This window comes from Gopherus flavomarginatus, chromosome 6 (genome assembly GCF_025201925.1).
Source record: "Gopherus flavomarginatus isolate rGopFla2 chromosome 6, rGopFla2.mat.asm, whole genome shotgun sequence".
Taxonomy (NCBI): Eukaryota; Metazoa; Chordata; order Testudines; family Testudinidae; genus Gopherus; species Gopherus flavomarginatus.
The window spans coordinates 63144610-63158781 of record NC_066622.1 but is presented as its reverse complement, the minus strand read 5'-3'; the positions used below and the strand labels follow the sequence as shown (position 1 = coordinate 63158781).

General features: G+C 46.4%; 1 protein-coding gene across 4 annotated transcripts in view; it reads right to left on the bottom strand.

Moving 5' to 3' along the window:
- IP6K1 (inositol hexakisphosphate kinase 1) overlaps positions 1 to 14172 on the bottom strand; it is an 85337-nt gene that overhangs the window by 27425 nt on the left and 43740 nt on the right. The gene's annotated exons all lie outside the window — the stretch shown is intronic.

Below are 14172 nucleotides of genomic sequence, written 5' to 3'. Positions count from 1 at the left end.
GAATTTTTTTAAACAATCACTACATGCTGCAAGGAATCAAGATAGCCCATCTGGGAAGGACTGCATCACTCAAGATGACTGTGGGACAAAGTCACTGGCAGAATGCTGGCTGTGCTCATATTGACATCAGTAGACATTAACTCAATCTCAGCAAGGAGACTCTGCTCAAAGACTGTACACATGGAAGTGACCTACAGCCCACCTTCCACTCTTAGCCATACACACATTAGCCTTTTCATCTCTTTCCCCAAAGTAACCTGGTTTAATGACAGGATAGATTTTCCTGTATTTGAGAAAGAGAAGTTATCTCCTTTCCTTTCCCTCTGTGTTGCAGCTACTAGCATTAGTCAGCATTGCCAAACGATAGCCTTGGATGGCATTTGGGTGCTTTTGAATCAGAGTATGAAAGGGACCAAGAAACACATAGCACATGAAGAGTGAGAACACCAAAAGTACCAGTTACAGTTTCTCCAGTACACACAGACTGCAGATACTATACTACGGTGATGGGTACTCTTGAAGATCAGACAGGATCCAACATAACCCACTGTGTCCAGGCAGTGTGTCACAGAGTGTGGGGGAGTCAGGGCCCTGCACCCCCCACTTCCTGCAATTCACTGTGACTCTCAGCCAGCCAGTAAAACAGAAGGTTTATTAGACAACAGGAACACGGTCTAAAACAGAGCTTGTAGACAGAGAAAACAGGATCCCTCCCCCCATCTCCCCAGCAAGCTCCAAACTGAAAACCCCTTCTTGCTGCCTCACCCAGCCACACCCCTGACCTCTCCTCCAGCCTTTGTCCAGTTTCCCAGGCAGAAGGTGTCTCCTGGCACCAACCCCCTCCTGGGCTCAAGTCACAAAGGGCAGCTGCCATCATTTACATGCTGGCTGTCAAGCATCATCCCTGGCTCTTGGGCATGTTTCATCTTAAAAAGAGGATGGGAGAAGACTGAGAAATTCAAACAAAAACTACAGTCAAGGAGATTGTATTGTAAGCATGAAAACTCTTACAGTATGTGGATGACAGACCTATACTGGGAGGGGAGAATGGAGTGGCTGGGGACTCATGAACCACTGCTAATGAAGTAGTAGAGCTGAGACAGACACCTGGTATGGATCATGCATCACAGGCTTTGTCCACATAAATGGGATGCTGTGTGGACACCAATTTTGGTTTAACTATGGCTTATTTTAGTCTAACCAAAACTTGTTCCTAATAGACTTTGGTTAAACACAAATAAACCTAGTTTAAACCAAAATCAATGTTCACCCAGCCTTTGGCACTGAATTAACTAAATCAGGTTAAAAAGAATCCCCACACCTTTAGTTACATCTAAAGCCCTCAGAAAGCATGTTAAATTATCTGATCCAGTGAGTAAGAGCAGTTTGCAACAGAGGGAGGGGAAGACAGAAACAAGCAACACACGACTTCCCAGTCTGGGAAGAAATAATCTGACCCACAGGAACTGCAGCTTTCTCTCTTCATGCGATATAGTTCATCTCCTCTACTCTAGCAAACCAAATAGCCAGTTTCAAGGAGGCACAGAAGGAATTCTAGGTTAGGCTAAATTCACCCTCAAGCCAGATAACCAGGTACTGTTTCCTAACAAGCTAGCAGACTGAGAAGAAAACGTTAGAAAAGGGGAGTCAAGACAGCTGGTAGCTAACAGCACAATTCCCTGCCCCATGCTCACAGAGGAGCTGCTTGGGGATTCCACTTCCCGTCCAAAAACGGGAACACACAGACTAAAAACTGTCTCCCCTGCACCATGAAAGGATGTGCTGGTGATTCTAGCACCCTGAAAAACTTCAGAGGTTTGCACTGGTATTTTCACTGACTAGTTATTACAAAAGTGCATACATACTCCATCTCCGGCCTCAGCAACTTATTTTTGCCTCTTCCAAATATTCAGACATGGAACTCCCCCCACTTCTCTGGCTAGAAGTAAACACTGATTTATAATAAGCACTCCCACTAGCAAGTGTTCTTAAAGATCTTCGAGGGTAATAGTTTTGAAGTGTCCCCCTACGACTGACAGATTCTGGGGATTTGACAGTCCAGCCACCAGGGTCTCACTTCCCAGATGCAGAATTCTGACAAATTTGGCCTATCTGTTCCCCTTCAGGTGAAAACTCCTGCTGTTTTGTATTCTCTGACAGAAGCTAACAGCAGTAAAATTGGACATCCCTTATATCAGGTTGGAAAGGACACCAGGAGATGCCTAGTGTGGGGGAGGGATAGCTCAGCGGTTTGAGCATTAGCCTGCTAAAACCCAGGATTGTGAGTTCAATCCTTGAGGGGGCCACTTAGGGATCTGGGGCAAAAATCAGTACTTGGTCCTGCTAGTGAAGGCAGGGGGCTGGACTCAATGACCTTTGAAGGTCCCTTCCAGTTCAAGGTATATCTCCAATTATTATTATTATTATTATCTACCAACCTTAATCCAATCTCTGACTAAGCATCTCTGAAATATGCATTACTTCTAAATCTGTTTCAACCCTTTCCAAGACCCCACCGTATCTGAAGGAAAATGGTTATAGCTGTAGCCATAAAGCAGGAGACACAGCCTACTGTAAAGCATACTTGCCTTGAACACAGGCAGACAGCACTCAGAGAAATAACCGGCATTTTTGCAGTATGAACTGGATGACCAATTCCAGCTACCATGGTAGACCCTCATCCATGCTCAGTAGGAAATGCCTATATTGGAAATACTCTGAACGTGTCATCCAGACAGGATTGCCCTGTTCTACAAAGTCTACGGCAACTAACACCTAGCAGTGGTAAAATGTATTCTGTATCGCAAGTATCAGAGGGGTAGCCGTGTTAGACTGGATCTGTAAAAGCAGCAAAGAATCCTGTGGCACCTTATAGACTAACATGTCTATAAGGCTTATAGACTAACATGTCTAAAAGCAGCAAAGAATCCTGTGGCACCTTATAGACTAACATGTCTGTATGGTAAGGCATTCCGATAGAACTCCTGAACATAGAAGACACTAGGAGGACATTGTTAGAATCTCAGCATTGTTTATTCAGGAAGCACTGCATTTAAGAAGGAAACCTCAGGAGTTCGAGCCAGGCAGTGATGTGCGTCACTAATGCCCCTAAAGAGATTCCAAGCCTACTATTCTGATTCTAGTGCGATTTACTAACCATTCTAGCGCTACAGTGAAACCTCGCTATAACACGATGATTGGGGTCCAAAAAATTGAATCGTGCTAAATGCGGGGTCGCAGTATAGCGGGGTTTACCATTTCAAGCTGGTCAGTTTCAAGCCGGTTGATTTCTCTTGGGCAGAAAACTTTCATTTGCGAACTGCCCATAACAGTAACTGAAAGGGTGCAGCTCCAGCAGCGGGGGCTCTCAGCCACGCAGTGAGAGAGGGAAACTCTTGGGGAGAGCAGGGGAGATGTGCAAGGAGCAGAGGAAGATCGAGAGCACCTGGGGAGAACGGCTCTTATCAAAAGGGGAAGCGGAGGTGGGGGGGGAAGAGGCAGTGGAGAAGGCACATTCCATTTTTCGATTTTTTTTCCTCCCCCCCTTCGGGGGCACTCCAGTCTTTTTTTTCCCCCTTCTTTTTTTTTTTTTTGTGCTTCAGCAGCGCTCTGGCGGTTTTTTTCTTTTTTTTTTCTCCTCTCTTTTGCGCTTCTGTGGCGCTCCAGCCGCTGTATTTATTTATTTATTTTGTGCTTCAGTGGTGCTCTGTTTTTTTTTCTTCTTTTCTTTTTTGTGTTTCCGCAGTGCTCCAGCCGCCTTTTTTTTTTTTTTTTTTTTTGGCCTGGGGTGGCCGGAGCCACCTTACAATCATGTTATAGCCGAATTCGCGTTATTGCGGGGAGCATTATAGCGGGGTTTCCCCGTACTTACTAACCAGGATCTCCACAGAATGATCTGGTTATTAAATACAGCCAAGGGAGAGAAATTCTTAAACTAAACTAATGAATTTCTTGTGCCCATGAAGATTAACTACAAATTAATGCTGAGACGGAGCCCCAGAAGAAGTGCTCTGATCCTGACTCCCATGTGCCAAACCTGGTAGACACAAGGGTGGCACTCAAGATTTAAAAAAGAGTCTGTTCCACCCCCTGCTCAGGAAAGAGACTATCCAGCACAGACCAGCCAAGTGCAGCAGACTTTCTTCCGCTGTGCACACTTTATACAGCAGGTACGTCAACACCAGCAGAACAGGTAGAGGATATGAACTACGGAGTGTGGAAACTAACATCTTAGTTTCGCCGCACAAGAAAGCCTTAGCAGCAGCAAGGCCAAACTATTTAACCTCAATCTTGTAGCAATGTGAGAGAAATTGTAATTTAAAGATCGTTTAAACATGCACTCTAGGATTGGGTGCCATGCTTTGCCCAACCAAGGGCTGTGCTGCTAACTTCCGGGCATCAGAGGTCCACCCTTAATTTGCATAAGCTAGAGCAAATTGTGGCTACTCTTGTACTTAAATATGTGGGCACGTCTCACTGATACAGCACATCCACCATGCAGTGCTCAGATGAAGATGGGTGCTGTATAGTGGGACACAGTCTTCAGGGAATCATCTACGAACTATAGAGGAAGGGACCACAATCCACAGAGCTGAGCTCTCTAGATTGCATTTGGCCCATATATCCACCACTCACACAGCTCACCTGTAGGGGGACAGACCTACCGAATTATGACTATGCAGTGTATTTCTATGGCTTTGAAGCATCTTACAAAAATTAACCCACCCTAAGCACTCTGTGGAATATTATCCCCACCTTACTAATGGCTTGACAGGGCTTAAATGATTTATCCAAGGTCACCCAGTGAGTCAGTGGCAGAGCCAGAACTACAGTTCCAGAAGTCCCAGCTGAGTCTAAGCCCACTAGACCACTCTCAACCATGTCTTGTTCAGTGAAAAGTCCTCAGCTGCACCAGGCGTGATTAGCAAATAAGCCTGGGATCCGTGGCATATCCAGCTAGCAGAGAGGAAGCTTGAGGCATGGGGATAACTACCAGCAACTCTGACACATTCTACAGCCACAAGTGCAAAGTGAGGTAGGAATTAAACAATGCGAGAACTGGGTTCCAAAGTGACAGACTGGGTTAAAAGCCCTCCAATAGATTTGATACGTACAAAAAGTTCTGGGAAAAGAATGTTAGTGCTGGAAATGCCAGACTGGAGAATGATAGAGGTTACCCAGCATCGTCCCACCTGTGAACGTGCATTCTGCTACTGTTTTGCTTAGTGTCACCCAGGAGTCTATGGCCGAACCAGGCACAAGTCCCAGCTCTCGCTAGTCCTGCCTCATGCTTTTAAACATAAGAGAACATACTTCCCTTTTTTACCACCTGCAGCCTCCTGTGTGTGCCAGATAAGACAGCATCTTTTAGAACAAGGAGCAGGTGATCAAACTATTACAAGTCATAATGTATACATTCAAGTGGTCCAAATTAAGTCTACACAAGTATCCTTAATTATAGCATCTCCTAACTTCTGACTACTTGTCTGAGCACTTAATGTTTTTACCTTAAAAAAACAAAAACAAAAAAAGGTAATTTCCTGGATTTTTTCAGTTTTAAAAAGCTATCATATGAAACCACCCTAACCCCACCTGAGATATCAGCAGGCTTTACTCACATGGCCTACACACCTACCTACAGCAAAGATCTCTGCTACATCAGCTAAGGACACTATCCTCTGTGTGAAAAACACACTTGAGGGGACACAAAAGGACTTGACCAGTTTGCATTTCTGGTACAAGATAAGATAAGATAATTGCCTGCCTCCTAAAACTGAGGTGTGAGGCCTTGCTAAGCGTATGTCTACACTAGCCATGTTACAGGGTGGCCGTGGCAGCGCTGTGACGTGGCAGTGTAGACACGCTTTATTGATGGGGGAGAGCTCTCCTAGCAATAAAAAACAACACCCCAAATGAGTGGTGGTAGCTTTATTGCCAGGGGCATGGCTCCCGGTGATAAAGCACCGTCTATGCTGGCGCTTTTCAGTGCTAAAACTTTTGTTGCTCAGGTGTGTTTTTTTGCACCCCTGAATAATGCTAAAACTTTTGTCAAAGAGGCAGTGTAGACTTAGGCCTTGGTTACACTGGCGCTTTACAGTGCTGCAACTTTCTTGCTCAGGGGTGTGGAAAAAAAAAAACACCCCTGACCGCAGCAAGTTACAGCGCTGCAAAGCACCAGTGTAAACAGTGCCCCAGCGCTGGGAGCGCAGCTTCCAGCGCTGCAAGCTAATCCCCATGGGGAGGTGGAGTACCTGCAGTGCTGGGAGAGCTCTCTCCCAGTGCTGGTGCCGCAACCACACTCGCACTTCAAAGCGCTGCTGCAGGAGCGCTCCTGTGGCAGCGCTTTGGAGTTTCGAGTGTAGCCAAGCCCACAGCTTAAGTAAGAAAAAGGTAAACTGGTTTATTAACACCAGTCAGGGGAAGGTCTCCTACTGGCTCTCATGCCAGCACACTCTTTACTTAGCCAAAGTTGGAGAGGCTGGTGGAAGACTCTCTCTCGTATAGAGCTTTAGCTCTGTGACTACTACTGGGGGACTGTGTGGGGCTGGAGCATTCTCAGCACAGTTGGGACACTGGAATTCTGTGGAGATGGAACATGCTCATTACAAGTAGAACATCCAGAGATTTTAACAGCCAGCAATCCTCTAATAAGCCACTCAAAAACCAGTAGGAGAACACTTTAACCTGTCTGGTCATTCAATGACAGACCTGTGGATGGCAATTTTGCAACAGAAAAGCTTCAAAAACACACTCCAACGAGAAACTACTGAGCTGGAATTGATATGCAAACTAGATACAATCAATTTAGGCTTAAATAGGGACTGGGAATGGCTCAGCCATTATAAACACTGAATCTCTCTCCCCTTGTAAGTATTCTCACATTTCTTATCAAACTCTCCGTACTGGGCTATCTTGATCATCACTTCAAAAGTGTTTTTCCTCTTACTTAATTGGCTTCTCAGAGTTGAAAGCCAACTCCCACCTTTTCATGGTGTGGGTGTGTGTTCCATTCTATGCAACCGAAAAAGTGGGCTGTAGCCCATGAAAGCTTATGCTCAAATACATTTGTTAGTCTGTAAGGTGCCACAAGTACTCCTGTTCTTTTTGTGGATACAGACTAACACGGCTGCTACTCTGAAACCATATATAAGTGGGGATTTTTGGACAAATCTATGTGGATTTTCATGGGGACAGCAAAAGGCACATCTCTAACCCCAGGACAACCCCCTGCAAAATGCTGAGTTCCCAGCTTCAAACCCTGCAAAACATTTTTCAAAGAAATGGTTAGAAAATTTTTAATGTTGGGAAAATGACCATTTTTTCCCTAACCTTAGTCACAAATAGTCTGACCAGATGCCCTGATTTTACTGGGGCTGTACTGATATTAAGGGCTGTGTCTTGCTATCTGGCCACCCTATTCTCAGAAACTGTTGCACTGTTTTTGCTCAAACTTTCCAAAGTTCTTCACGTTGATGCAGAGACCAAATGTGAAAAATGTCAATTTAAAGTTTGGCAAAGCTATAAATAATGAACTCAGAGGTTTAAATGACATGCAAAAAGCCTTAAAGGTGGAGTTATGGTTGCAAGCACCTTGCAAACAGCGTTTCATTGTGCTCGTGCCATCCCAGAATGGAGGAGCTTCGCTCCCAAATCCCCAACAGTGCACATCAAGGAAGTGTGGTGCTAAAGTTCCCTTTCATGCTCCTTATAAGAACATTAGTGTTGTTTTGGTATCTCTTTTAATGCCAATGCCCTTGGAAGGGGTGTTGAAGGCCATTGGGGGGACAGGCCTTGCTGGGTACAGGGAGCATCCTCCCCTAACAACTGGTCCTCATTCATGCCCCCCTCATGCTGCAGTTATACACCTCAGGAGGAACTGGATGTGGTTGTCAGATTTTATGGTCAGAAGCAATCGTTATGATCACTTTGAGCTCCAGACCACTACAGAACCTCACCCAGTAATGCGTGCCTCAAGTCCATAACTTCTGGTTGAACTGTAATGTATCTTAATAGTAAACATTCACTCTTGATTTAAAGACTACAAGTGATGGAGACTCTACCACGTCCCCAGATAAGTTATTGCAGTGATTCCTTTCAATATTAAAAAATTGCAACTTATTTCTAGTCTCAACTGGTCTTCAACTGCCTGCCACTGGATCTTTCTGCCTTTGTCCAATAGGTTAAAGACCCCTTCAATATCAGAAACCTCTTCCCCAGGTAGGTATGCACAGGCCATAACCAACCTTCTCATCAATCCACAGAACCCTTCTGGATGGCTAAGAGAAATTTGACCTTCTTCACTCTCATGATAAGTCAGGTTTTCCAGACTTTGACTAATTTCTTAGAGCTATCTTCTAGAAGATTTGATTAAGATCAGTGGTCCCCAAACTTGAGGGTTGCAGCCTCCCTCCCCTTGACCATCCTGGAGCTGGGGCCAGGAGCAGGACCACAGCTGGGGGACTGGGGTGGACAAGGGTGGAGGGGCATAGGCTGGGGCCACAGCTGGAGGTGGGTCTGAGGCCAGGAGTGGGACAGAGGCTGGGGCAGAACTGCAGCCAGACTGCAGTAGGGGCCGACAGCAAAGCCTGCGGCCAGGTGCAGTTCCATTCCCGGCCTTGGCCCCAGGCCAGGAACAGAGCCCCAACCAGCATCCGGGGGCTGTCACAGGGCTGGGTGTGGAGCCGCACTGAGGCTAGTGACGGCCCAGGCACAATGTTCCCTCTAATTTCCATCCATGTGTGGCATAAATTTTGTTACATGCACCGCAATATGTGCGGATGTGCACCACCAGTAGAAACAAAAACCTAGATACAATATATATTTTTTTAAAGTTACCATAGGGATAATTACTCCAGCCAGGACAGATTAGGCATTTTAGAACTCACTACTCAAATAATTAAATTTAAGTGTAAGAAATAAAAATTATGAAATGCATAGACCAGTCAAAATACTAAAATAACACTCTGAAAGAGTGTGTGTGTGCATGCGCGTGTGCGCGAGCACACACGAGAAAGAGACAGACAGACTGACTGTGAGAGCTGGCTGCTGGGAAAAATCTCAGAAACAGTGCACTCTCTCTAAGAAAGGCACACACTCACAGGAAATGGCACGTCCATTAGTCAATAAAGGCACAGGAATATAGGGTCAGCTGAGAGAGCTTTAAGGGAGCAGACTAGTGTGATACATCTGTGAGCTACAGGAAAGGGAAGTAGCGTCCCCACCCATGGCACCTTTTGCAGGCTGATAAAGTGACAAAGCAGTACTGGTTGAATCTCAGGTAGTGTGGATGCAATTCCACGGTATTGGCCTCCAGGAGCTATCCCAGAGTGCTCCATTTTGATCACTCTGGACAGCACTCTCAACTCAGAAGCACTGGCGAAGTAGACAGGAAAAAGCTCCAGGAATTTAATTTAAATTTCCTGTTTGGCCAGCACGGCAAACTGATCAGCATGGGTGACCATGCAGTTCCAGAACTGCAAAAGAGCTCTAGCATGGATCAAATGGGAGGTACTGGATCTGACTGCTGTTTAGGGAGACGAATCCATGCTAACAGAACTCCATTCCAAAAGACGAAATGCCAAAATATTTGAAAAAAATCGCTAAGGGCATGATGGACAGAGGCTACAACAAGGACCCGCAGCAGTGCAGCATGAAAATTAAGGAGCTCAGACAAGCCTACCAAAAAGCCAAAGAGGCAAATGGCTGCTCCAGGTCAGAGCCTTAGACATGCCGCTTCTACAATGAGCTGCATGCAATTCTAGGGCAGGCCTCCACCACTACCCCACCCCTGTCCATGGACACCTGCAAGCGGGGAGTCTCACGCAACAGGAATAAGGATTTTGGGGATGAGGAAGATGAGAAGATGGAGGGGGATAGCACACAAGCGGAGAAACCATTCTCTCCGACAACCAGGAACTGTTTATCACCCAGGAGCCAATACCCTTCCAACCCGGGCTCAGGGACCATGAAGCCGGAGAAGGCACCTCTGGTGAGTGTACCTTTGTAAATATAATGCATGGTTTAAAAGCAAGCTTGTTTAATGATTAATTTGCTCTGAAGACTGCTGTTTGAAACCATTCCCACGTTATAAAGTTTGAAGAAGCTGAAAGACTGCGGCTTACCATGGCTGCCCGCAGGCCGAATTCTGTTGCCCGGCCCTCTGTGTGTGATCTCTCACACCAAACCAGCAGGCCCTCAATATAAGAGGCAAAATGCGACCTTGTACCAAAAGCATATGTGCTATGTAATGTTAACAGTTTGGTTCACTGTGAAAGAGTCCACCCATTGTTCTCTAAAATATGTCTTTTTAAATACTACTCTCCCTTTTTTTTCCCCCTCCCGCAGCTGCAAATGTTTCAACGCTCCCCCCATCATCTCCATCCCAGAGGCTAGCGCAGATAAGGCGGCAAAAAACAACGCACTTGTGATGAAGTGTTCTCTGAGCTCATGCAGTCCTTCCGCACTGAAAGAACTCAGCAGAATGCAGGGAGGCAAACAATGTCAAATTCCAGGAAAGCAGAAAATGAACGCAAGGACAGGAAGGACAAGCAAGAGGAAAGGTGGTGGCAGCGTGATGAGAGGAGACAGGATGCAATGCTGAGGCTACTGGGGGATCAAACTGATATGCTCCGGCACCTGGTGGAGCTGCAGGAAATGCAGCAGGAGCACAGACCTCCACTGCAGCCCCTGTGTAACTGCCTGCCCTCCTCCCCAAGTTCCATAGCCTCCTCACCCAGATGCCCAAGAATGCGGGGTGGGGGAGTTCCAGGCACTCAACCACTTCACCTCAGAGGACTGCCCAAGCAGCAGAAGGCTGACATTCAATAAGTTTTGAAGTGCAGTGTGGCCTTGTCCTTCCCTCCTACCCTCCTCCCCCACCCCACCCAGGCTACTTTGGCAGTTATCCCCCTATTTGCGTGATGAAAGCATGATTTTGAAACAATAATGACTTTATTGCCTCTGCAAGAGGCGATCGAAGGGGGGAGGCAGCTGGCTTACAGGGAAGTAGAGTGAACCAAGGGTTCATCAAGGAGTTTCACCAAGGGTTTCATCAAGGAGAAAACCAGAATTCTCACACCGTAACCTGGCCAGTCACGAAGCTGGTTTTCAAAGCTTCTCCGATGCGCAGCGTGTCCTGTTAGCTCTTCTAATCGCCCTGGTATCTGGCTGTGTGTAATCAGTGGCCAGGCAATTTGCCTCAACCTTCCACCCCACCATAAATGTTCCCCTCTCTCACACAGATTGTGGAGCACACAGCAAGCGGCAATAAGAATTGGAATATTGGTTTCAGTGAGGTCTATCCGAGTCAGGAAACTGCACCAGTGCACTTCTAAATGTCCAAATGCACACTGTCAGAGAAAACTGATTTCTCGCTCTCAGGTTGGGTGCAGCAAATCATACTTTATTCTCTAGCAATTGCATGGAGGGAGAGAGTGCATTAGGACACAGGGTTTCCCCCACCTAGGCAGGTCTCACTAAAGGTAAACAATTACAGCAAGCATTTATACCTTTGATTACAAACAATAATAAGCAACAGCTGCATTTTGTTTATACATAGGTCATCCTGATATCTTATTTTTCTCACCTCTATTTAGACTATAATCTACATTCCATACTTATCTAACACAAGGTCGCAACAACTTCTCACACAGTTCTTTCCCACTCACCTCACACAATCCTCGCTTCTACAAATCTTGTGTTGTTAGGATTACAGCTAGCCTGACTCTTGCTCACAGAGAGGACTGTTTGCATTGAAATCCCCTTCAAATCCCTGTCAGTTCTTTCTCTACTTCCACAACGTTCTACCAACATTCTGCACTTGCTCAGCCTATAGTTGAACAGCTCCTTACTACTGTCCAGGGTGCCTGTGTATGGCTTCACGAGCCATGGTATTAAGGGGTAGGCTGGGTCCCCAAAAGATAACTATAGGCACTTCAACGTCCCCAACAGTTATTTTCTGGTCTGGAAAGTAAGTCCCTTCCTGCAGCTGTTCAAACAGATCAGAGTTCTTGAAGATGCGAATGTCATGTACCCTTCCTGGCCATCTCATGTTGATGTTGGTGAAACGTACCTTGGGATCCACCAGTGCTTGCAGCATCATTGAAAAGTACCCCTTGTGGTTTAATGTACTGGCTGCCAAGGCTGTCCAGTCCCAAGATAGGGATATAGGTTCCATCTACCAGCCCACCACAGTTAGGGAATTCCATTACAGCAAAGCCATCCACTATGAGCTGCACATTTCTCAGAGTCACTACCCTTGATAGCAGCAGCTCAGTGATTGCTTTGGCTACTTGGACCACAGCAGCCCCCACAATAGATTTACCCACACCAAATTGCCACCTGCTTCTCAACTGTGAGGGCTGCTCTCACCTTGGTATTCTTGTGCTTCAGGGCAGGGGAAAGCAAGTCACAAAGTTCCATGAAAGTGCCCTTGTGCAGGCGAAAGTTTCGCACCCACTGGGAATCATCCCAGACCTGCAACACTATGCAGTCCCACCAGTCTGTGCTTGTTTCCAGGACCAAAATTGGCGTTCCATGGCATGAACCTGCTCCATTACAATCATGATGTCCAAACTGCCAAGGCCAGTGCTTTGAGAGAAGTCTGTGTCCATGTCCTCATCACTACTGTGATCGCACTGTCGTCACCTCCTCGTCTGCTTTTGCAGGTTCTGGTTCTGCATATTCTGCAGGATAATGTGGGAGGTGTTTACAATGCTCACAACAGCAGCGGTGAGCTGAGCAGGCTCCATGCTTCCATGTATGGGGTCTGAAGGAAGAGCAGGAAAGCAGAGTTACAGAGGAATCTGTGGTTGACAACAGATGCCATGAGAATAGATATTTATACCGAATGACGAGAGGACCTGCGAGGTGAATTCATGGCACCAGGAGAGCAGAGCTGCAGTGGAAGTGGTGGAGGATGACAGTCAGCACCGCGCACATTTCCTGGGGACCCGGGAGCCCACGACAGACAACATGGAGAAATTTGCTGTTGAGGCAATATCAGCAGAGCAGAGTTGCAGCAGAAGCGGTGTATGATGATGATGATTGTTTGCAGTCCTACTGCATCGTCTGCTGCCAGCAGCACTCAGGACACAACAGCAGCGCTGTCGGTGAACTGAGCTGAGCGGGCTGCATGCTTGCTGTGGTATAGCGTCTGAAGGAGAGCAGGAAAGCAGAGTTGCAGCTGAAGTGGTGTATGACGATGATGATGGTTTGCAATTCTATTGCATCGTCTGCTGCCAGCAGCACCCAGGAAGCACCCAGGACATGACATAGCAGCGGTGTTGGCGAGCTGAGAGGGCTGCATGCTTGCTGTAGTATGGCGTCTCTGCGGGAAAAAAGGCGCAAAACGATTGTCTGCTGTTGTTTTCATGGAGGGAGGGGCTACTGATGACATGTACCCAAAACCACCCGCAACAATGTTTCTGCCCCATCATGCACTGGGAGCTTAACCCAGAATTCCAATGGGCGGTGGAGACTGCGGGAACTGTGGGATAGCTAGTGTAGACATACGCAGTTGACTTCTATAAAATCAAACTAATTTCATAGCGTAGACATACCATAACTCACTGCTACTTATTCCTTCCAACATGAATCATTTGTATCATCGTAGTGCCCTGAAAGCCCCAATCAGCATTGTGGCCTCCATAGAGGAAGGCCTCTTCCTAATTATTGTAAATAGTGCTGTGCATATCTTTCCTTTGTAATTTGTAGGGAGTACAAATTGCATACGGCTGCCCTCAAAACTGTTCCAAGTAAGAAATGGGAAGCAGAAACCTCTGGACTGATATCCTAATGAAGGTTCTAATGCCAGTGTGCTGCTGATAGTTGATCCATTTCAATCCTGATCTTAACGGCTTATGGATGGAATGTATTTCATTGACAACAGTGTACCAGAAAGCACAAGCAGAAGAGCTGCTTGTAAAGGACTTCTCAGACATTTAAAGAGAGACACTGGCGTGGCCAGGAGCTCTAAAACATGAAGTTAAAGTTGAGCAAAGAGCAAGAAGTGGGCGGAGCAAGGAACTCTCAAATTCTAATCCTTCCTCCTGCTGACTCACTGGGTGGCTTTGGACAAGTCACAGCCAGAGTCTGTGAAATGGGAACACCTCCTCCTACTACTACTCTGATCTGTCTGTAGAGACCTCACAATGTTGTGCTTAATGCTTCAAT